Source organism: Leucoraja erinacea, chromosome 6 (genome assembly GCF_028641065.1).
Source record: "Leucoraja erinacea ecotype New England chromosome 6, Leri_hhj_1, whole genome shotgun sequence".
Classification (NCBI taxonomy): domain Eukaryota; kingdom Metazoa; phylum Chordata; class Chondrichthyes; order Rajiformes; family Rajidae; genus Leucoraja; species Leucoraja erinaceus.
In genome coordinates, this window is record NC_073382.1 from 73,915,428 (window position 1) to 73,938,105 (window position 22,678).

At 42.8% G+C, this 22,678-nt stretch overlaps 1 protein-coding gene across 3 annotated transcripts in view; it reads right to left on the reverse strand.

Annotated features, from left to right (window-relative positions):
• Positions 1 to 22,678, reverse strand: part of LOC129698314 (protocadherin-17-like) — a 135,401-nt gene that overhangs the window by 108,573 nt on the left and 4,150 nt on the right. The gene's annotated exons all lie outside the window — the stretch shown is intronic.

Consider the following 22,678-nt stretch of genomic DNA (forward strand, 5'->3'; position numbering starts at 1 on the left):
TCAGTTGCATTTGCTGTACAACTTACAGTTGTTGTTCGTAGAACACTGTTCTAAATTGTAATTTTTATACAGGTACGTAGTAATGTTTCCTCACTTCACTCCTCAAAGGCCGGGCTTAATTTTTACACTCTGCACCTTGTCCTGTATTCCCAAGTAAGTGGAAATAGTTTATATTTATCATCCCTATATATACTCCATTAATATACTCCATTAATATTCCAATAATATAGTATTTTAACAGTTAAACACCAACACCACTGATAAGCTTTTTGAAGAATTACTATGGGTAACAGTCTTGCTTTTGTAAAGTAAAACCACTGGATCATTTACGATCATCTGAGGAATCAGATGGAGCCTTAATCCTCTTTGAAAAGTAGCATATTCAACATTGAAGCACTATTATACTGTCCTGGACATCAGCCGAGGTTTTTGCTCAAGCCATAAACAACATGCTGGAGGAACTGGAGATTGGCGGGTAGCAAACGTAACCCCACTTTTTAAGAAGGGAGGGAGAGAGAAAATGGGGAATTACAGACCAGTTAGTCTAACATCGGTAGTGAGGAAACTGCTAGAGTCAGTTATTAAAGATGGGATAGCAGCACATTTGGAAAGTGGTGAAATCATTGGACAAAGTCAGCATGGATTTACGAAAGGTAAATCATGTCTGACGAATCTTATAGAATTTTTCGAGGATGTAACTAGTAGCGTGGATAGGGGAGAACCAGTGGATGTGGTGTATCTGGACTTCCAGAAGGCTTTCGACAAGGTCCCACATAAGAAATTAGTATACAAACTTAAAGCACAAGGCATTGGGGGTTCAGTATTGATGTGGATAGAGAACTGGCTGGCAAACAGGAAGCAAAGAGTAGGAGTAAACGGGTCCTTTTCACAATGGCAGGCAGTGACTAGTGGGGTACCCCAAGGCTCAGTACTGGGACCCCAGCTATTTACAATATATATTAATGATCTGGATGAGGGAATTGAAGGCAATATCTCCAAGTTTGCGGATGACACTAAGCTGGGGGGCAGTGTTAGCTGTGAGGAGGATGCTAGGAGACTGCAGGGTGACTTGGATAGGCTGGGTGAGTGGGCAAATGTTTGGCAGATGAAGTATAATGTGGATAAATGTGAGGTTATCCATTTTGGTGGCAAAAACAGGAAAGCAGACTATTATCTAAATGGTGGCCGATTGGGAAAGGGGGAGATGCAGCGAGACCTGGGTGTCATGGTACACCAGTCATTGAAGGTAGGCATGCAGGTGCAGCAGGCAGTAAAGAAAGCGAATGGTATGTTAGCTTTCATTGCAAAAGGATTTGAGTATAGGAGCAGAGAGGTTCTACTGCAGTTGTACAGGGTCTTGGTGAGACCACACCTGGAGTATTGCGTACAGTTTTGGTCTCCAAATCTGAGGAAGGACATTATTGCCATAGAGGGAGTGCAGAGACGGTTCACCAGACTGATTCCTGGGATGTCAGGACTGTCTTATGAAGAAAGACTGGATAGACTTGGTTTATACTCTCTAGAATTTAGAAGATTGAGAGGGGATCTTATAGAAACTTACAAAATTCTTAAGGGGTTGGACAGGCTAGATGCAGGAAGATTGTTCCCGATGTTAGGGAAGTCCAGGACAAGGGGTCACAGCTTAAGGATAAAGGGGAAATCCTTTAGAACCGAGATGAGAAGAACTTTTTTCCCGCAGAGAGTGGTGAATCTCTGGAACTCTCTGCCACAGAGGGTAGTTGAGGCCAGTTCATTGGCTATATTTAAGAGGGAGTTAGATGTGGCCCTTGTGGCTAAGGGGATCAGGGGGTATGGAGAGAAGGCAGGTACGGGATACTGAGTTGGATGATCAGCCATGATCATATTGAATGGCGGTGCAGGCTCGAAGGGCCGAATGGCCTACTCCTGCACCTAATTTCTATGTTTCTATGTTTCTAACTCAGCAGGTCAGACTGTAGAGGAGACTGGACAGACGTTTTGGATGAGGATTCTTTTTTGCTTCTTGCTCAAGATTTTAGCACCCACAGACTCTCATGTCTAGATATGTGCCCAAGCACTGCAATCGTTGTTGAATGTAAAATGTTATGTACCAAGGTAATGCTACCAACGAAGTCATGGCCAACAGTAAATGCAGGGAATATATGGAGTAACCCTGGTGGGCATTGATATTTTTTAAGGACTGTAACCAAGAGAATAATTTAAAGGTACAATGGAAACCAGCAACTGTTTTCATAACTAACTAATAATGACATACATAGAATAATGATCCATGAATTTGACATCGGGTAAAACGCATATTATATTTAACAGAGCAATAGGAAGGGTTGCAAACAAGACTCCATGGACTCAAATGAGTAAAGACATTTAAAAGCTTGTTTATATTAATCAACTTTATACAATCATGGGAATTTGAAAGAGCAATGAAATAAATGTTCAGAAAATATGCTTTCGTTATTTCGATTGAGGGATAAAAGTTAGGCTGGCAATTAGATCGATGTTCTGTCTTTCCTGAAGTAAAATTAGAAGTGCTGAATAATTTATCTTTGACCTGTGCTGTTAAACACTTTCAATAACTACTGTGCTTCTGAAATTCTGTTCCATTCAATGGCAATGAATTTCAGTAATGGAGTTAAATGCAATGCTGCCGATACAGTGTTCAGTTTATTTGATGGGTTTATACATGGGAATCTTTATTATCTACATGAGAGATCTTAGTTTTAACATATCAAGTGCAAGATGGTATCTATAATCTACTCCGGAAGTGGCGGCGCTGTGAAACGGCTGTGGCTCGCCTGCAGTCTGTCTGTTTTTACTTTTTTGTGTTGTTTTTTTTGTCTAGTTCAGTTAAATTTTTGGTTATTAGGTGGTGTTATGTGTGTGTGGGGGGGGAGGTGAAACAGTGCTTTCTGTCTCTCCCTTCGGGGGAATGCAACTTTTTTGTCATATCCCCCTTCTCTTCCCCCGCCTGAGCTGAGGCCTAATGGCGGAGCTGGCGGCCTCCAACCTGCGACCGACCTCGAGGCTCCGGAGGTAGAGCCAGCCAGTACTCACCAACGCGAGGCTGGCCGTCTTCGAGCTGCGGCGACGTTCGGGCAGCGGCACGACTCGGCGCTCCGGTGCGAGTGGACGGCGCGGGGCTGAGACACTCTCGTGTGGGCGGCGCGGCTACCGGCTGGAAGGCGCTCCCATGAGGGCGGCCTGGGTCCCAGCTGGAAGGTGCTCCCGTGTGGGTGGACCGGCTCCCGGCTGGAAGGTGCTCCCGTGGGGGCAGCCCGGTGCAGGGCTGAGCGCTGCCGTGTGGGCAGCCCGGTGCGGGGCTGAGACGCTGCCGTGTGGGCGGCCCGGTGTGCGGGGCGGAGACGGTGCTCCGGTGGCTGAGGCGGCGTTCTGGCGGCAGCGACCTGAATCCGGGGCTCGGCCGCGGGCCAGTGGACGACATCGTCGGGAGCTCACAGGTCACAGGCTGGTGCCTGTTTTCAGGAGCTCCCGTGGCAACAACTGCGTCCGCTGGACTGGAGGGCGGCAGCTTCGACCACCCCCGGGCCGCGGAGCTTGAACCGCGGGACTGACTTACCATCGCCCGGGGGGTATCGCCTCAGAGCAGAGGGAGAAGAGGAGGGAAGAGACAGTAACCATAAGACTTTTGCCTCCATCACAGTGAGGAGGTGCTTGTTGAACTCACTGTGGTGGATGTTAATTTGTGTTTATTGTGTGTTGTTATTATTACATGTATGGCTGCAGGCAACAACATTTCGTTCAGACCGAAAGGTCTGAATGACAAATAAAGGATTCAATTCAATTCAATAATAAAGTAACACTCATACAAAACTAGACTGCAGTGTCTGCCTGGTAACACATTCAAGATTTATGGAGTGAAATTTAAACCTCTAATCAGAGGTGGGACCACGACTGCAAGCTACGGGTGGCAGCTTGGTATGTCCAGAATCTGACATCACTATAGACTGGCATTATTCATGTTTTTGATGAAAAAAAAGGACAAGATATTAAAACATAACACTGCCAAAACAAGGCAGAATCCTATTCCATAAGAACAAATAATTTTACAAACATGTTTGTTCTTATGAAACAGAATTCTACCTAGTTTTGGGAGTGTTAGTCCTTAACATCTTGTACCTTAGGCCTTATGGTCTTGAGAACAATGTGTATCATATAGCAAAATATCAATGGATGCTACATTTACGAGTACAAATAATGTTTAAATAAATCTGCATAAGAGCAAAGTAAGAGTAATTTGCTTCAAATAACTGCTTAAATTTACGGAGGTTTGCACATTATATGCAATGAATCTGCATATATTGCAGGATGTACTTAAATGCAGTACTAGCATACTATATCTAATCTAATGTTAACTAAATCATGTTTAAATGGCATGCCTTGTCAATTCTGAAATATATTCACAGTCTGTCTTACATAGAAACATAGAACAATGGATGCAGGAATAGGCCATTCGGCCCTTATAGCCAGCACCACCATTCAATATGATCATGGATGATCATCAGTACCCCGTTCCTGCTTTTTCTCCATATCCCTTGATTAGCCCAAAGAGCTAAATCTACCTCTCTCTTGAAAATATCCAGTGAATTGGCCTCCACTGCATCTGTGGCAGAGAATTCCACAGATTTACAATAAATAAGAGTTCCATCTCAGTTTTCATTTTTGCAGTAAGATAACACTGGTGTTTTACATTTATGCAATGAGCTTTCCACATTTAAATTCCACTGAAAATAATTAGGACGATGAACCATGGTCAAATTTTTTTTTCTTAAATGCTTGTTGATGGAGATGTTTATAAGAGCTTGTGCACAGAGGTATGTAGGTAAATTGGCTTAATAAATTTGAAAATTGTCCCTAGTGTGTGTAGGAGAGTGTTAATATGTGTGAGTTGCTGGTCAGCACGGACCCAGTGGGGCAAAGGGCCTGTTTCTGCACTGTATCTCTAAACTAAACTAAACTAAAGGGCCTGTCCCACTTGGGCGTCATTTGCTCGCCATCTGCGTGACGCACAAAGATCTTGCACCTGTCAAAATCCTGGGGCGCAGCACGCGACCGCGCGTCACTGCCTACGTCACGACGCACCATGCACGCGTAATGCGCACCAGGCGAACATCACGTGCGCGTCACGATGTGCGCTTTGTGTGTCGTGACGCGTAAATTATGTCGCGTAAATGACGCGCAAATGACGCCCAAGTGGGACAAGCCTTTCAATGTACCAATCAGAATGAAGAAGCAAGCACAAATGTGGTTCAGTAGCGAAGAGTTGCTGCAAAAAATATTATTTGCGCTGGGATTTGTTTTCAATTCACTAATGCAGACTTCATACAAATATCAGTAAAGCAGCAGTGATGACACATGGACACACACCAGCCCATCTCCTCCCTTTACAGTATTCCAAAAGGATCACTCTTTAATTTACACTAATACCTGTACCTATTTGCTTTGTTACAGCACTTTTCCAGGCAATCACTGAAGGTGCAACACCTGCCCTCTTATACACTTCCTCTCAATATCTCGCGCCCTAAACACTCTGCTGAATATTAATTTATTTGCACTCCTTTCAATTTAGTGTTCTGTATAATGTTGTCTCCTCAGCACCAGGCAGATCAAAAACAAATTTAGCATTATGGAATACCTCCATCAGCCTGTGGGCCTGATGCTGAGTGGCTTGCTGATTAAAACAATGATAACACTCCCATTCTAACCTCTAAGTCCTTGAGACCTCCTGCACGGTTGAAAGAAAGCTTAATATCAATTCGAGAGACAGCTAAAACTAGGCAATCTGCAACTTTCTAGACTCAAGATGAATCCAACAATTTCAAATAAACAGCATTTTCTGCTTTATCATTTCCAGCATCCAGCCTATAACATTTGTTCACCAACTTGCTTCACTTACATATTCACCTCATTTGTATTTAAATTTTCCTGCCTCTGTTCCTTTCAACACTTCATTTTGTTTCTTCTCTCTCTACGTTACCCCTTCTTTATACTAGACAACCCTTTATCGAGGCGCCGTGGCCTCAATGCCTCCCGGATAGCCACGTAGAAGCTGGAGTCGGGGCCTCGGGGATCAGATGGAGGAGCCGGGCCTCGCAGGTTGGCGGAGCGGCCAATGGAGCTCGTGGTTGGGGCACGGGATGGCACCACTGAAGTGTGAAGTGGGGCGTCGAAAGCGGTGAAGCCTTGGCAGCAGTGAAGCCTCACGACGATGGGGCCTCGCGGGTTGACCCGGGGTCGACTGTCAATGAGAGCATGGAGGACCACCGTGAGGGGGAAAACATAGAAACATAGAAATTAGGTGCAGGAGTAGGCCATTCGGCCCTTCGAGCCTGCACCGCCATTCAATATGATCATGGCTGATCATCCAACTCAGTATCCCGTACCTGCATTCTCTCCATACCCCCTGATCCCTTTAGCCACAAGGGCCACATCTAACTCCCTCTTAAATATAGCCATGAACTGGCCTCAACTACCTTCTGTGGCAGAGAATTCCAGAGATTCACCACTCTCTGTGTGAAAAATGTTTTTCTCATCTCGGTCCTAAAAGATTTCTCCTTTATCCTTAAACTGTGACCCCTTGTCCTGGACTTCCCCAACATCGGGAACAATCTTCCTGCATCTAGCCTGCATCTAGGAACAATCTTCCTGCATGAAGCGGAAGAACAATGGAGTACCCGGCATGGGGGGACCGGTGTGGAGGAGGGGGGGGGGGGAGAACAAAAGGGGGAGCCGGCGTGCTTTGTAACTTGTCTGCGCTGTAGGTGACTGCTATTAGTGTACATTGGGTATGCAGCAAAGAATTTCACTGTGCCTACTCACATGTGACAATAATGTATTCCATTGAAAACAAGGTTTGTCATTCAGATGAAAGGGCATCAACATGAAGTGTTAACTCTACTTCAATCCCCACTGAATTGGCCGACCCGCCATTTACACTAAGTGAAATGTTAATATTTATTACTAAAATATTAAAATAATAATTACAAAATGCACATTGAACAATAGAATGTTTGTCAACATGACATTCATAAAATGCAAGGAGTTGCCTCTTTACTCCACAATTTGAGATTTGTAATAGAATAAATCACATGTGGTTAAAGTGCACATTGTTAGATTATAATAAAGGCCATTTTTATACATTTTGGTTTCACCATGTAGAAATTACAGCAGTGTTGATACATAGTCCCACCATTTCAGGGCATCATAATGTTTGGGGCACAGCAATGTCATGTAAATGAAGTAGTCATGTTTAGTATTTTGTTGCATGTCCTTTGCTTGCAATCAATGACTGCTTGAAGTTTGCGATTCGTGGATATCACCAGGTGCTGGGTGTCTTCTCTGGTGATGTTCTGCCAGGCCTGTATTGCAGCCATCTTTAGCTGATGCTCGTTTTGGGGGGTAGTCCCCTTCAGTTTTCACTTCAGCATATAAAAGGCATGCTCAATTGGGTTCAGATCGGGTGATTGAATTGGCCACTCAAGAATTGACCATTTTCTAGCTTTGAAAAACTCCTTTGTTGCTTTAGCAGTAGGTTTGGGATCATTGTCTTGCTGTAGTACGAACCTCCGGTTAATGCGTTTAGAGGCATTTATTTGAACTTGAGCAGATAGGTTGTGACTATACACTTCAGAATTAATTATGCGACAACCATCAGCAGTTGTATCATCAATGAAGATAAGTGAGCCAGTACCTTCAGCAGCAATACATGCCCAGGCCATAACACCCTCCCCACCGTGGTATGCTATGGATCTTGGGAAGTTCCTTCTCTCCTCCATATTTTGCTCTTGCCATCACTCTGATATAAATTAATCTTCGTCTCACCTGTCCACAAGACCTTTTTCCATTTCTAAGTATTTCTTGGCAAACTGTAACCTGGCCATCCTATTTTTGCGGCTAACCAGTGGTTTGCATCTTGCAGTGTAGCCTCTGTATTTCAGTTCATGAAGTCTTCAGTGGACAGTGGTCATAGACAATTTCTGTGTGTTTCTGATATGTCGGATAGGTGTTTGGGTTTTATTCTTTACTATAGAGAGAATTTTTCTGTCGTCAGATGTGGAGGTCTTCTTTGCCCTGCCAGTCCTTTGCGATTAGTAAGCTCACCAGTGTTCTCTTTCTTCTTAATGACGTTACAAACAGTTCATTTTGGCAATCCTTGGTATGGCTGATGTCTCGAACAGTTTTATTCTTGTTTCTCAGTCTCATAATGTCTTCTTTGACTTTCATTGGCACAACTTTGATCCTCATTTTGAAAAACAGCAATAAAAGTTTCCAAAGATGATGGAAAGACTGAAGGAAAGACTAGGTGCTGAGAGCTCTCTTATACCTGCATTAAGGAGGCAATTAAACACACCTGAGCAATTACAAACGCCTGTGAAGCCATGTGCCCAAAAATTATGGTGCCCAGAAGTGGGGGGACTATCTATAAACACAGCTGTAATTTCTACATGGTGAAACTAAAATGTATAAAAATATCCTTTCATAAAATCTGACAATGTGCACTTTGACCACACGTAGAAACATAGAAAATAGGTTCAGGAGGAGGCCATTCGGCCCTTCGAGCCTGCACCGTCATTCATTGTGATCATGGCTGATTGTCCACAATCATTAATACATTTGGAAGTGTCACAAAATGTACCTGTTGCATGAACCCTTTGCAGTAACAGTACAAGTATTTAATTTGTTTCAGATGGCATTAACCACAAATAGTCAGGTATAGGAACAGTCTTTTAAATTCATGAACATCAATTTTTGCTTTGGCACAAGTCTGGAAATGTTAAGATCTCATGACAAACCTATTCTACATTTTCTTATAAGCACTTGAAAGATGAAATCATAAACATGCAGAAACTTCAATTAACTTTTGAATGCCCAAAATACCCCTAAATTTACTTGTGGAGGTTTAAAAATGGAACTATTAGTAAAAAGGGTTATAGCAGCTTTAGTGGACTATTCGTGCAATGATTTATCATGGTATTCTACCTACAATGAGATATAGATCAGAATCATATCCAGGACTGGTCTTAATATGCCTCCAATATGGCTGAGACAACAGCACAGCAATTGTGCTTCTGTCTCACAGCTCCAGCTACTAGAGCTAGATCCTGTGTGGAACTTGCACGTTCCCCCTGAGACTCCAGTCCTCTCGCGCCCCCCCCCCCCCCCCCTCCCCCCCATCCCTAAATTGTGCTAGTGCATAAGCTGAATGGCCACTGTAAATTACCCATAGTATAGGGAGGTGATAAGATCATCAAAGGAGCTTGTAAGAGAGAATAAATTACTGGAAAATAAATAAGGGAATGAAATTGATGTAGTTGCTCTGATCACCAGCAAAGGCTTTGTAGGTCGAAAGGGCTTCTGTGCTACAAGCAAATAAGAGAATTAAAGAAAAAGTATGAACTTGCACAGCACACTTCTTAAAGGACAAAGTCCAAAATATAAAAATCCTATGAATTAGCATTACATTTCGAGGTTAGTTGGTGTAAAGGGCCTGTCCCACTTAGGCGATCTTTACAGGCGACTGCTGGCACCCGTGATATGTCGCAGAAATTTTCAACATGTTGAAAAATCAGCAGCGACCAGAAAGACGCTACGTCTCTTTGGAGACCTCATATGGTCGTGAGAGGTCACCCGCAACATGGCGCCAGGGGTCGTCTGTATGGCCGTGAGAGGTCCCCTATGGTCGTGGAAGGTCTCCAAAGAGTCGTAGCGTCTTTCTGGTCGCCGCTGAATTTTCAACACGTTTCGGCGACCTATCACAGGTGCCAGCAGTCACCTGTAAAGGTTGCCTAAGTGGGACAGGCCCTTTAAAATAAGTCACACTTGTATGGTGGTGCAATGCATTGCTCGTGCAGAGTGAGGGATCTGTAACGCATATACACAGTTTAATTAATGGAAAGAATCTATTTAATTCCTTAACACTGTCATTCCTGATTTTGATGTGTACAAATTGCCAACTGTTCTTCAAATATATATAATTTGGCAATTGGGAACATTTAATAAAAATTAAGACTATTAATTGACAGAGCATTTTTTTTTTCAATGAGACATTCAAAACATCCTTGAAGCATTTTCTTTATCTTCCTGAAAATCTCTGACCATCACTGGTCGAGTATGATCAGAGCATTGATGCTGGAATGTGAGCCTTACATATGTTACAATGATGTGCAGTTTATTGGCATGTGTCCCTGATAGGACAATGACATTCCTGCTTTGCTTCAGCACAACAGAACATAATAGGCATGACTACAGAACAGATCAGTGTCTCCATATACCATTACATAAATATATACACACATGAATAAATAAACTGATAAAGTGCAAATAAACAGATAATGGGCTATTAATGTTCAGAGTTTTGTCCGAGCCGAGTTTAATAGCCTGATGGCTGTGGGGAAGTAGCTTTTCCTGAACCTGGTTGTTGCAGTCTTCAGGCTCCTGTACCTTCTTCTACCTGAAGGTAGCAGGGAGATGAGTGTGTGACCAGGATGTTGTGGGTCCTTGATGATACTGCCAGCCTTTTTGAGGCAGTGACTGCGATAGATCCCCCCGATGGAAGGGAGGTCAGAGCCGATGATGGACAGGGCAGTGTTTACTACTTTTTGTAAACTTTTCCGCTCCGGGGGCTCAAGTTGCCGAACCACCGGTCAGCATGCTCTCTACTGCACACCTGTATTGTAGAAGTTAGAAAGAGTCCTCCTTGACAAACTGACTCTCTGTAATCTTCTAAGGAAGTAGAGGCGCTGATGTGATTTCTTAATAATTTCATCAGTGTTCTCGGACCAGGAAAGATCTTCAGAGATGTGCACGCCCAGGAATTTGAAGCTTGACCCTTTCAACCATCGACCCATTGATATAAAAGGGACTGTGGGTCCCCATCCTACTCCTTCCAAAGTCCACAATCAGTTCCTTGGTTTTGCTGGTGTTGAGGGCCAGGTTATTGCGCTGGCACCATATGGACAGTCGCTCGATCTCTCTTCTATACTCTGACTCATCCCCATCAGTGATTCGTCCCACAACAGTGGTGTCGTCAGCGAACTTGATGATGGAGTTCGCACTATGACCGGCTACGCAGTCATGAGTATAGAGTGAGTACAGCAGGGGGCTGAGCACGCAGCCTTGAGGTGCCCCCGTGCTGATTGTTATCGAGGCTGACGCATTTCCACCAATACGAACAGACTGTGGTCTGTGAATGAGGAAGTCAAGGATCCAATTGCAGAGGGATGCGCAGAGACTCAGATCTGCAAGTTTGGTAACCAGCTTGATGATTGTATTAAATGCCGAGCTATAATCAATGAATAACAGCCTGACATATGAGTTTTTGTTGACCAAGTGGTCCAGAGCGGAGTGGAGAGCCAGCAAGATCACATCCACCGTTGATCTGTTGTGGCGGTAAGGGAACTGCAGTGGGTCCAGGTTTTTGTCGAGGATTTTTGATTTGCACCATGATCAACCTCTAAAAGCACTTCATCACCACAGACGTTAGAGCCACTGGTCGATAGTCATTGAGGCACGTCACCTTACTCTTCTTGGGCTCCGGTATAATTGATGCCCTTTTAAAGCAGGTGGGAATCTCAGACCTCAGAAGTGAGAAGTTGAAAATGTGTGTAAAAACTCCAGCCATTGTCCGCACAGGTTTTTAGAACACGACTGGGTATACCATCAGGTCCAGGTGCTTTTCGAGGGTTCACCCCACTGAAGGATTTCTTGACATCGGCCTCTGGGACTGTGACTGAAATACCATCACAGCGAATGGAGGCTCGGGAAGGCACATCAGTATTCTCTCTATCAAAGCGTGCGTGAAACGCATTGAGCTCGTCGGGGAATGATGTTTCGCCGACATTCGAGCTGCCACCTGATTTCTCCTTGTAGGAGGTGATTGTATTCAAGCTACAGCTGCCGAACATCTGTCTCACCCTCCAGTTTGGAGCAGAAGTACTTTTTGGCCTTTTTGATGGCCACAATATGCTACAATATACCACAAAATATAATCAATATACCACAAAAACAGATTCAAAACAATTGAGCAATTAAGACAGTGCAGGTTGGTATTAAGCATCATATTTTAAAAAGTAAAATGATTTTGGTAGGGGTGTCCAAAGGTTAGCAACTAAACAATTGATGACAGATGTGTCTGTAAATGGTGAATGACAAAATTTGGGAATTAACTGATAACATGCAAGGCTGCAACATGCTATGCATGTAAACTATACCTTGCAGCTGGAGCATGTTTAGTAATTTGGTTTAGTTATACCTACTGAACTACATCTGCCTGATTAGAACAGAACTTTACATGGAAGTGACCCAGAAATAGACCATTTGACTCCTTAAACAAAACTAAGTTTCTTGATCATTTGATAATCTTAACCGATAATTAATAACCTTCTTACAAATTAAACAAGACCTTTAATGCAGTGATGTCTAGGTTATTTAATATGCAATAGGCTGTCAAGTACAGCTAGTTCTGCTACAATGTGTGTTTCCTTTCGGTGAAGTGGATATAATGTGATTTTGATTAGAAACCAGATAACTACTTCAAATTGACTTTGGACATTGACAAGCAGAATATAAGCTGTTTTGCAATATAAATAAGTTTTAATCTACAATTTGAGAGGGAGAAGGGAAAATTGGAAGTGTCAGTATTACAATGGAACAAATGGGACTATGGAGCCATGAGGGAGGAGATGGCCAAAGTTGACTAGAAAGATACCTTAGCAGGGATGACAGTGGAACAACAATGGCAAGTATTTCTGGGAATAATACAGAAGGTGCAGTGTGAGTTCATTCCAAAGACGAAGAAAGACTCCAAGGGGAGTAAGGGGGCAACCGTGGCTGACAAGGGAAGTCAGGGACAGTATACAAATAAAAGAGAAGTATAACATAGCAAAGATGAGTGGGAAGCTAATGGATTGGGTAACTTTTAAAAAGCAACAGAAGATAATTAAAAAGGCAATATGGGGAGAAAAGATGAGGTAAAGGTAAGCTAGCCAAGAATATAAAGAAGGATAGTAAAAGCTTGTATGTGAAGAGGAAAACAATTAGTTAAGACCAAAGTTGAACCCTTGAATACAGAAACAGGTGAATTTATTATGGGGAACAAGGATATGGCAGATGAGTCGAACAGATACTTTGGATCTGTCTTCAGCAAGGAAGAGACAAAATGTTCTCCCTGATGAACTAGTGCCAGAGGATCTAGGGTGATGGAGGAACAAGGGAAATTCATATTAGGCAGGAAATGGTGTTGGGTAGACTGATGGGACTAAAGTCTGATAAATCCCCAGGGCCAGATACTCTGCCTTAAGGAAGTGGCTCTAGAAATCGTGAACGCATTGGTGATCATTTTACCAATGTTCTATTGATTCAGGATCAGTTCCTGTGGGTTGGAGAGTAGCTAATGTTATCCCACTTTTTAAGAAAGGCGGGAGAGAAAGGGAATTATAGACCAGTTAGCCTGACATCGGTGGTGGGGAAGATACTGGAGTCCATTATAAAGATGAAATAGCGGCACATTTGGATAGCAGTAACAGGATCGGTCCGAGTCAGCATGGGTTTACAAAGGGGAAATCATGCTTGACTAATCTTCTGGAATTTTTTGGGGATGTAACTAGGAAAATGGAATACGGAGAGCCAGTGGATGTAGTGTACCTGGACTTTCAGAAAGCATTTGATAAGGTCCCACATAGGAGATTAGTGGGCAAAATTAGAGCATGTGGTATTAGGAGTAGGATACTGAAATGGATAGAAAATTGATTGGGAGACAGGAAACAAAGAGTAGGGATTAACAGGTCCCTTTCAAAATGGCAGGCAGTGACCAGTGGGGTACCGCATGGCTCGGTGCTGAGACAGCAGCTATTTACAATATACTTTAATGATTTAGATGAAAGGATTAAAAGTAACATTGGCAAATTTGCAGATGACACAAAGCTGGGTGGCATTGTGAACTGTGAGGGGGATGCTATGAGGATGCAGGGTGACTTGGACAGGTTCGACAGTGACTTGGACAGTGGGCAGATGTATGGCAGATGCAGTTTAATGTGGATAAATGTGAGGTTATCCACTTTGGTGGCATAAACAGGAAGACAGATTATTATCTGAATGGTGTCAAGTTGGGAAAAGGGGAAGTTCAACGAGATCTGGGGGTCCTTGTTCATCAGGTACAGCAGGCAGTGAAGAAAGCGAATAGCATGTTGGCGTTAATAACAAGGGGTTGAGTAGAGGAGCAAAGAGGTCTTTCTGCAGTTGTACAGGGCCCTAGTGAGACCACACCTGGAGTATTGTGTACAGTTTTAGTCTCCAAATTTGAGGAATGACATTCTTGCTATTGAGGGAGTACAGTCTAATGCACAAGATTAATTCCCGGGATGGCGGGACTGTCATATGTTGAACGAATGGAGCGGCTGGGCTTGTATACTCTGGAATTTAGAAGAATATGAGGGGATCTTATTGAAACATATAAGATTATTAAGGGTTTGGACACACTAGAGGCTGGAAACATGTTCCCGATGTTGGGGGAGTCCAGAACCAGGGGGCATTGTTTAAGAAACTGATCACCAAACTCGGTAACCTGGGCATCGACCCCTCCCTCTGCAACTGGATACTGGACTTTCTAACCAACAGACCCCAGTCTGTGAGGTTAGACAAGCACACCTCTTCAACCCTCACCCTGAACACCGGCGTTCCTCAGGGCTGTGTGCTGAGCCCCCTCCTCTACTCCCTCTTCACCTATGACTGCACACCTGTACATGGTACTAACACCATCATCAAGTATGCAGATGATACAACGGTGATTGGCCTCATCAGCAACAACGATGAGCTGGCCTACAGGGAGGAGGTCCAGCACTTAGCGGCATGGTGCGCTGACAACAACCTGGCCCTTAACTCCAAGAAGACCAAGGAGCTCATTGTAGACTTCAGGAAGTCCAGAGGCGGCACGCACACCCCCATCCACATTAACGGGACGGAGGTGGAACGTGTTTCTAGCTTCAGGTTCCTGGGAGTCAACATCTCCGATGACCTCTCTTGGACCCACAATACCTCTACTCTGATCAAGATGGCTCATCAGCGTCTCTTCTTCCTGAGGAGACTGAAGAAGGTCCATCTGTCTCCTCAGATCCTGGTGAACTTCTACCGCTGCACCATCGAGAGCATCCTTACCAACTGCATCACAGTATGGTATGGCAACTGCTCTGTCTCCGACCGGAAGGCATTGCAGAAAGTGGTGAAAATTGCCCAACGCATCACCGGTTCCACGCTCCCCTCCATTGAGTCTGTCCAAAGCAAGCGCTGTCTGCGGAGGGCGCTCAGCATCGCCAAGGACTGCTCTCACCCCAACCATGGACTGTTTACCCTCCTACCATCCGGGAGGCGCTACAGGTCTCTCCGTTGCCGAACCAGCAGGTCGAGGAACAGCTTCTTTCCGGCGGCTGTCACTCTACTAAACAACGTACCTCGGTGACTGCCAATCACCCCCCCCCCCCGGACACTTATTATTATTATTTTTTTTTAATCAAATCGTTTGCTATGTCGCTCTTCAAGGGAGATGCTAAATGCATTTCGTTGTCTCTGTACTGTACACTGACAATGACAATTAAAATTGAATCTGAATCTGAATCTGAAGAATAAGGGGTAGGCTATTTAGAACAAAGATGAGGAAAAGCGTTTTCACACGGAGGGTTGTGAATCTGTGGAATTCTCTGCTTCAGAAGGCAGTGGAGGCCAATTCTCTGGAATTATCAACCAGGAGATCCTCTCTTCCCTTTGTCCCACTTGGACTCGCACCCATTTCTCCCTTCCGCCTCCTCTTCCACCTATATTCCTTCCTCTGGCTTCACAATTCGCACTTCTTCTATCTTTATCTCGCACCTTCTGTCTTTTCATCTCTGGCCTTTGTCCATTCATCTGCTTATCAAAAACCCTCCTCGCCTGTATCCACCTATAACTTGCCAGTATTTGTCCTACCCCTCCACCCAGCACTCTCTCTCTCTCTCTCTCCCCCCAATCCACCACCACAATTATTCTGAAGAAGGGTTCCAACCCGAAATGTCATCTATCCATGTTCTCCAGATATGCTGCCTGGCCTGCCAAGTTACTCCAGCACATTGTGTGTCTTTGTCAATTTCACCACAGGTAGTCGTTGAGTTAGAAAATAGGTGTAGGAGGAGGCCATTCGGCCCTCCAAGCCAGCAATTGATGATAAGCAATTGGCACCCGTGCAATTATACTCTACTGAACAATGTAACATTTACTATTTAGTATTTTTAGCTTGCTGCAACAAAAATAAACTTAAAGCTATTAAAAAGCATGTATTTTTGCAATCCAACTGGGAAAAACTTTGCTATTGCGAGCCTGAAACTTTCTCACCCGAAATACAATTTTCCCCATTGACATTTATTTTTCTAACATGATTTATTATAACACCAGGCTTCTGAGGAACACAACTGCTGCTTTAAAGGAACAGGAGAAAAGGTCAGAGGAATGTTTGGCTAAAGAGGATGTGGAAGGGGTGTTTCAATTCTGAATCATTGGGATAATTCCTGGGGAAGATGGGACCTGTACCAGATGGACAAGTTACACTTAAACCAGCATAGGTTCAACCTACTTGGAGGTGGAATTGCCACTGCTATTAGGGGGGCTTTATATAATTTGACAGGAGAATTGGACACAAAACAGATGGATTGTTGGGGGAAGTACAGTCAAGTACACTGTAAAAGAGAAAATTATGCATTCAAGCAGGCAAACCATACATTGGCATGACAAGGCACATGGGAAGAATCCAAGGTTAAACTGACTCTCTGGCTCTCTTTTAATGCAAGGAGTTGACTAGTGAAGCAGATAGACTCTAAGCATTAATTAGCACATAAAAATATGATACCTTTGCGATGACTTTTGCGATGGTTGAGCAGGACAGACAACTCAATTTCATTTTTTTTGCAATGATCAATCATACAGCACAGAAAAAGCCCAACTCACCCAAGACGACCAAGATGCCCCAACTACGCTAGTCTCATTTGCCTGTGTTAAGCCCATATCCCTTTGAATCTCTCGTCCATGTACATGTCCGAATGCCTTTTAAATGTGGTTATTGTACCTGCCTCAATTACTTCCTCTGGCAGGTTGTACCATACACTCACCACCCTATGTGTGAAAGTTGCCTCTTCTATTAAATTAAATTGAAATCTATAACTTCTGTGATTCCTCTAACCTTGGAATATTTGCATTCAAATAATCCATTCCCTCAGGATTTGATACGTCTGAATATGATCAGTTTTAGCCTCCAAGGAATAAAGTCCTAGCCTGCCCAGCCTCTCCTTACAACTCAAGCCCTTGAGACCAGGTGCCGCACGATGGCAGCCTCAGCAACAGTCTGCCTCGTCCTTTTCTTCTTTTGTTGTTTTAATTTATTGTTAAATTTATGTTTCAGTGTTTCTTTAGTTTTGTACTATGAGGGGGCTGGGGGAAACTTTTTTAATATCTTTCCTCGACGGAGATGCGACTTTTTCCATATCGCTGGCGGTTCCTTTGCTGGAGATCGACTTTTGGGAGCTCCAACAGTGGGAGCCTGCGGACGTAAGATCGTGGAGCTTGCGATCCCTTTGTCACGGATCGACTTCAGGAGCTCCAACTTAACATAGTGGAGTGCGTGGTCCCTTGGTTAGGGATCTACTTCGGGAACTCCAACCGCAGGAGCTGCGACCGCCCAAATCGCGGGAGCTTCGATCGCCGGCTACGGGAGCTTCAATCGTCCCGACTGCAGTGGTTCGACTGCCCCGACCGCGGGAGAAAAGAAGGAAGGAAGATAATACGTTATTGCCTTCCATCACAGTGCACTGTGGTGGATGTTTATGTTAATTTTTATGTAGTTGTGTGTCTTGCTGCTTTTTCGGTATGACTGTATAGCAAATCAAATTCCTGGTGTATGTTCTTACATACTTGGCTAATAAATTATTTGTATCTTGTATCTTTTATCTTGTATAAATCTTTTCTGCAATCTTTCCAGCTTAACGACATCCCGCCTATAGCAAGGTGACCAAAACTGAACATAAAACACTGCAACTTCCATCATTGTCTTAAACAACTCTAATATACTGCAAATCTACCAATTCCCAGATATCTGTACTACACTTCCTCCCACCCTCCTCTTGGAAAGATAATACCTCCAACTCTCAACTCCACTGCCATCGTTCCATCCGTTCCCAAGGTGAAGCTTTCCATTCGAGGACATCCGAGATTCTCGTTCTTTAGTGACTGTGGTTTTCCCCCAGCTGTTAGAGATGGATCCTTCACTTACTGTGCCCCATAGGTCTGCTCTCGCTCCCCCTCCCCTTCGCCCGGATGCAAAAAATGATAGTTCCCCTGGTCCTCACCTGTCACCTCACCAGCCTCTGCATCCAAAACATCCTCCTGCTACATTTCCATTACTTCAAACATGATCTCATCATTATTCACATCTTCCCATCTCCACCCCTTTCCGTCTTTCGCAGAGACTGCTCCCTCCACAGCTCCTTGATTCACTCCCCAGCAACCGCAGGAGATGTAACACTTGTCTCTAAACATCCTCCCTCGTCTCATTCCAGGGACCCCAGCAGTCCCTCCAGGTGAGGCAGAGGTTCACATGCACCTCTTCTAACCTCATCTACTGCATCAGTTGTCCCCGATGCGGCCTCAATGCATTGGCGAGACAAGGCATGGACTCGCCGACCTTTTTGCTGAATACTTGCACTCGGATATATTAGTTGCTAACCATTTTTACTCCCCTTCCCCTTCCCACAGTGACCTTTCTGTCCTGCGCCTCCTCCATTGCCAGAATTAGGTCACACACAAACTGGAGGAACAGCGCCTCATATTCCTCTTGGGTAGCTTACAACCCAGTGGTTTGAATATTGAATTCTCCAATTTTAAGGAACCACCCCACAACAGCTTTTTTCCCCCTTCATCTTTCTCCCACAATCACCCGCACCTCGCATCCCACTCCTGCCCTGGTTTGACTTTCCAAAATGCAATACATCACACTCATCTGAATTAAACTCCATTCGCCATTCCTCAATCCATTTACCAAGCTGATCAAAATTCTGCTGTAATTCTTGATAACCATCTTCACTTCATTTATTTTAGTGCCACATGCAAACTTTCCAATCATGCCTTACGCATCCTCATCCAAATTGTTGATATAAACCTCAAACAGCAATGGGCATAGCACAGATCCCCGAGGTATACCACTAATCACACGCCTCCAGTCTGAATGGTCAGCCTGGCCACAGTGAGCAGAAGGGCCCGTTTATAGGCAGTATAATTGTTAGACTGTAACATTCTGGCCCAGGTGACAATGCCATACCATGAATAATGTGCTTTGGAAAGATAAGAAGATTAGCATTAGTACTCCGTTTAATTACATGATTTCAACATCTGCAAATTGATTAGGATTAAAATAAATACACTATATTGCCATATTACATATTGCTGTCAAATAAAGATATTAAAAGTTGTTCTGCAAAATTAGATTTATTTGTAAATGTTAAATGTAAAGTTATATTTAACAATGCGGAACCTATCTATTTGAACACTTACTGAAATAGCAACTTACGTGATTTAAGTGTTTTTCTTTCTATATGTGTTCAGTTTGGTCTGCTACATCATTCCCTTGAGAAGAAATAACATTATAACCTGTGCAAATTTTCTGATTGAAGGGGACATTGTGTCCATTTTCTTCTTACCTGTTTTGTTTCTAGTTTTAAAATTCTGTAAGTGTGTGAACTGCCAAAATATTTTGTAGCACTTACAGTAAGATGCTATGATGCCCATTATGTTTTCTCAATAATAGTACCTACTCTGAATATTTCACTGATAAATCCTGACAAAATGTACTGTTCTGTTTATCCCTGGGCATATTGGATATATAGCAGAAAAATTATCTTATCTTCTCTGGCAGAATTTTGCTTTGTGTGACCATGGGTTTACAGAGAAGTAATGAAAAAACTATAACATTTACATGGAGGGATGGATGGAAATCCTTTTTGATCATTGTGTATTGCAACAGCCAACTACTGAAGCAGTCCTACTGTCACACTGATAGTCTAGGTGATAATCACATCTGCGATAATATTTTTCATCTATCTACTTTCGTATGTAGCTCCTTCCTTTAGTAATCGTTAGTAAAATAGCGGAGTGAGATTTTCATCTTTTTTCAAAAGTTGATACTTTCTGGTTGACGTTATTACATGGTCATTACCTTGCTGCTGTTTGTGGGAGCTTGAAGTGTGCAAATTGACTGCAGCCTTCCCTATAATAGAACAGTGGCACTGTTCAAAATGTACTTCCCTGGAAGAAAGGTGCTTTGGCATATCTTCAGAATGTTTAAATAAAACATAAAATATAAAAGGTGATTTTGAATTTTTAAAAATCACTTTAAATAAAACAACTCCAGGATGAATCAGAGATAACCAGATGGTGCCTGTGAAGGAAGGAACTGCAGGTGCTGGTTTGCACCGAAGATAGACACAAAATGCTGGAGTAACTCAGCGGGACAGGCAACCTCTCTGGAGAGAAGGAATGGGTGACGTTTCAGGTCGTCTGAAGAAGAATCTTGACCCGAAACGTCACCCATTCCTTCTCTCCAGAGATGCTGCCTGTCCCACTGAGTTACTCCACTATTTTGTGTTTACCAGATGGCACATGATCTGTTCCACGATGAAGGGGAGCAGGATCATAACGAGACAACTGATAAAGGTTGCGTGGATAACAAAGGTTGGACAGCTGATTATTGTAAAACAGGTAAATCCAGCATCAGCTGTGGCTCCATGACAACATTCTCACCTCGGGATTGGAAGTTTGTAGGTTGAAGTCACAAGATAGAAGTACAAAATCTATTATTTTTTTAAATAGGAATAATAAATGCACTGGCTATGATGCCACTTTGGTTGGAGTTGTTCTCTCCCCTAGAAGATGTAAAAGGTCTCCTGATACTATTTCAAAGATGCTCAGGATAGTTCTCCTTGGTCTCTAGGCAGATTTTAAATTTTTTTTTAAACACGAATAAAACTGATTATCAGATCAGTTATCTCTTTGTTATTTGTGGTGGTCAGAGATGGATTTAACTATCACATTTCCAATATAGGTACTTCTTGTTAGATTTTTATGGACTGTAAAATGATTTGGAATGTCTGGATGTGTAGGAAGGAACTGCAGATGCTGGTTTAAACCGAAGATAGACACAAAAAGCTGGAGGAACTCAGCGGGACAGGCAGCATCTCTGGAGAAAAGGAATGGGTGACATTTTAGATCGAGAACCTTCTTCAGACTGGGTCGATGTCCTGCTGTTCTGAAAGGCTCAATATTTACTTCTACATTGCATTTACTTTCAAAATACATCTAATGATACTGAATTGTTTCAAATATAACTCTGACAGAGGCCTTTTTGTGTGTAATAAAATACAAACATTTGTTCCACAGCTTGTACTGCCATGCTGTGGCTACATTTTGAGGTGAGCTTTGCCTTTATTATAATTCACTTGAAAAAAATCTTGCGGGGCAATCCAGAGCTAACAAATTGAATTATCATTGAGAGATTTTAATCTTTTAAGAAATTTCAATTCAATCATGGGCTTTTCAAAATCTCTAATCAATTTAGGGTGGTGGTTATGTAATTATGGAGTTTATGAATTTAAATATGTCTAGGTTCCAAGAGTGGGTGAAAAAATAATCTCATTGTATGTACTTATGCGACAGATGATACAGAGACTCCAAAGGTGAAAATGTTAATGCAATAGTAATTTATGCTCATATTTTCAAATATTGTAGTAATTAAAACACAGATTGGTAAGCGGTTATAAACAAGCACCTCGTAGTCTAAAATGGACTGATGTACAGAGGGCAATTTTGAATTGAAGAGACATGAGCTTGAATTATTATTTATAAGAACTGATCAATGACATAATCCATATTGCTCCAGATGAGTATATTTCTGTAAATTAAATGTCTAATTTAATGTGAATCATTGCACTGAATCACTATATTTACATGAATATAGCTCATCGTATAATAAAGTCAATGTAAATATTTGCAAGTTAAAATTCTATTAGCAGTTGATAAAAGACAAACCATTGAAAATTATTTATGTCATTTAGAGAGGAGAGCCACTGTACTAACAGAGTCTGGCCTGTATGTGATTCCAGTCTCACACCAATTATACTGATTTTCAACTTTCTTAACAGATGACTAACTGGCCAATTATTGATACTGCCACCATGCCAGAAAAAAAATGGAAGGACGAATGGAACCTAATTCTTTCCAAAGAACATGCAGAATATTATAACGCTAAATTAACCACAATGTTCCAAAAAGTAATGTCTCCGACGTATTCAAAAGTTTATTCTACCAATTCAGTTATTTTGTGGGGTGGGAGATTGCAACCTTCACGTGGTCCGCCCTGTTTCGACTAATGCAATCAACCCGGCGTGCACAATCAAATAAGATCAAATAGGACAAGTTGTCCTCCAACTTTAGGCTGTGCACACCATACGCAAGAAGAAGAAGTTATTTTGTGATAAATACTGTTTCCTCATGAATGGCCAGCGCTTAAATATTAAAGATTATTTAGCATGATGCTACAAACATAAAGCTGCTATCTTAATACTAGTGAATAATTCTAAAGCTGAACAAACTGTTGGAATAT